The sequence below is a fragment of the Alligator sinensis genome, unplaced genomic scaffold (genome assembly GCF_000455745.1).
Source record: "Alligator sinensis unplaced genomic scaffold, ASM45574v1 scaffold1798_1, whole genome shotgun sequence".
Classification (NCBI taxonomy): Eukaryota; Metazoa; Chordata; order Crocodylia; family Alligatoridae; genus Alligator; species Alligator sinensis.
In genome coordinates, this window is record NW_005843536.1 from 75,932 (window position 1) to 78,573 (window position 2,642).

Here is a 2,642-nt window from a genome sequence, read left to right on the forward strand (position 1 = left end):
CTTGCCAGCTGATGAAGTTCTTCCTGCACTCAGTGCAGCGGTGCGTCTTCCTCCCCAAGTGCATGCGCCGGTGCTGAACCAGGGAGAAGAAATGGGTGAAGGTCTTACCACATGTGACGCAGCGGTACTGACACTTCTTCCTGTGCACATCCTGGGTTTTGAGCAGCTCCAAGCTCTTCCCCCTTTTGGTGAAGCGGTGGGGGAGCTGTCCAGAATGGATCTGGTGGTGAGCAGCCAGGGTCAAGAGACAGAAGAAGCTCTTCCCACACGTGGCGCATACATGGGGCTTCTTCCTAGCATGTCTTATCTTGTGCAGAGCCAGGCGCGAGGGGCAGCTAAAACTTTTCCTGCACTGAGGGCAGGGGTAGGTTCTTCCCCCGGGCTTGGCAGTGAGCTCCTGCTTCCCTCTGAGGCCCCCGACACTGCCCTGGTTTGCATGCAGTGTCTCTCTCCAATGCACCTTTGCTTTCTGACTCTTCAGGTGTCTCAGCATGACATATTCATCCCTGCACCTTGGCCTTTTTCTGGCTTCTTTCCCTTCTTCACTCCAAGGCCCTACCACAGATGGGACCACGTTCACTGCTACATTTTCCTGCTTTTGGGGCATCCCCTGACCCTTGTGCCATTGGCCCTTCTTTGGGTTCAGGGAATCCACCTCACCCATACTCCCCAGGGAAGCCCGTGGTGGCTCCAGCTTTCCAGCCCCTTCCTCAGGAGCCTGCTCCTCAGCTCTGCTCAGCAACCAGGCATGTCCTGCATGGGAGGAAGAAACACCAGGTTAGTCCCTGCCCTGCTGCCAAGGGGCAAGCACTGCTATTCCCTCTGCTGGGATGGGCCTCAGAGCAGGACAGGACTTGGCACTTGTGTTTCCTCAAGAAAACTAGGTCTTTCGGCCAAAGGCCCAAGTGCCGGGGCAGAGACAGTGCCAGGTCCCTGTGCCAGACTCATCTTCCCTACTCAGTGGAGTTAAGTGTCAGGCTCTCAAGATTTCTTGCTCAGCTCTCTGCCCCACCACCTCAGGCCCTATTAGATTACTATTTAATTACTATTAAACTGTACCTGATATTAAATCAGACAAGAGGCCATGTCTATCCTTGGGGGTCTTTGGCGAAAAGACTACTGACAGTTTCCACACTTTGAAGTTCAGGGGGTGGAACAAACCTGTCTGCACGCATGACAGCATTAACTATTTGAGGTCAGCACCCTGAAATGGCAGCACAGGGCAGGTCTGCAGTTTCCAGGCTCCCTTTCACCCTGGGCATGGTGCATTTGTGAGAGGGGAGTCGGGTGGAGGGGGCAGCCACAACTCACCTGGCAGCACATCCTCCGACTTCTGCATTTCCCCACGGTCCTCATCATCACAGACCCAGAGCTCCACCTGTCCTCGCTGGATGCGGCAGATCAAGTCAGGGGCAGGGCCTCGATATCCTGCTTGGGCAGTGGTTAGAGAGAGTTTAACCAGGACCTATCACAGGTGGGGCCAGAAGGGCCATTTGGCCCAGGTCTCTCATTCATGGAGAGCCTCAAATTTAGACTTTTTTAAATAAAAAAGGAACATTTATTACAAATTATTGCATTGTATTATTTCTATGTTAAAAGTGTTAATTTGTTAAATGAAAACATTTAAAATATACCATGAGTTTTGGCGTTTCATTTTTTAATATTCATTTCATTTAATTTCATTTCATTTTTTAATATTTTGGAATATTTAATATTCCAAAAAATGGAAGTGGCCCGGGCCTCTCTCGACCTCTGAGAGGGCCTAAGTTTAACCACTGGTACTGGATGCAAAAAAAGAAACTGAAATTTGGGGAATGGAGCCAATGAACTCAAGGATTATACTAAGGACTTGAAGGACAAGGGAGGATGGACATTTAGGATGAAAGGGAAGGCATAGCAGGGGGAAGAGGATGGTCCTTTTCATCCAGGTAGTGGACATATGGGCATAGGAAGCAAACACCAGTGCAATTCCAGGCAAATGAGTGGAAATGAGTTTGGACAGGACACACTAGGCAAGAGAGGGAGGAAATCAGAATAACTGCACAAGGAACAGCTTTTACTGCATTTTTAGGCACAATGAATGGCAAATGATACGATCCTGGTGAGAAGGCAAAGGGAAATCATGTTAACATGGGGGAAGACTCCAGAGAAGGCGACAGGATCAAATGAAGGAGGAATAAGTAGAAGTATGAGATGTGAGAGGTCTGATCATGGACAGAGCAGTGAGGAGCAAAGGGATTTAAGCCACCGGCCAAATGTCCATGAGGGTGAGACTGTTAACACTAGGAAGAAGGCAGAAAAGGATTTTGGAGTCATTCTTGATGCCAAAATGAACGTGGGCTGCCAATGTGGGGACGTGGTCAGGGAGGCCAACCACACTATGTCATGCATCCACAGATGCATCTTGAGTAGGTCCAAGGAGGTGATCCTCCCCCTCTACGGGACCCTGGTCAGGCCGCAGCTGGAGTACTGCGTCCAGTTCAGGGCGCCGCACTTCAGAAGGGATGTGGACAACATGGAGAGGGTCCAGAGGAGGCCACCCGCATGGTCAGGGGGCAGCAGGGCAGGCCCTACGAGGAGAGGCGACGGGACCTGAACCTGTTCAGCCTCCACAAGAGAAGGCTGAGAGGGGATCTGGTGGA

At 50.9% G+C, this 2,642-nt stretch overlaps 1 pseudogene; it reads right to left on the bottom strand.

The window, feature by feature from the left end:
* LOC102373043 overlaps nt 1-2,642 on the bottom strand; it is a 6,213-nt pseudogene that overhangs the window by 2,875 nt on the left and 696 nt on the right.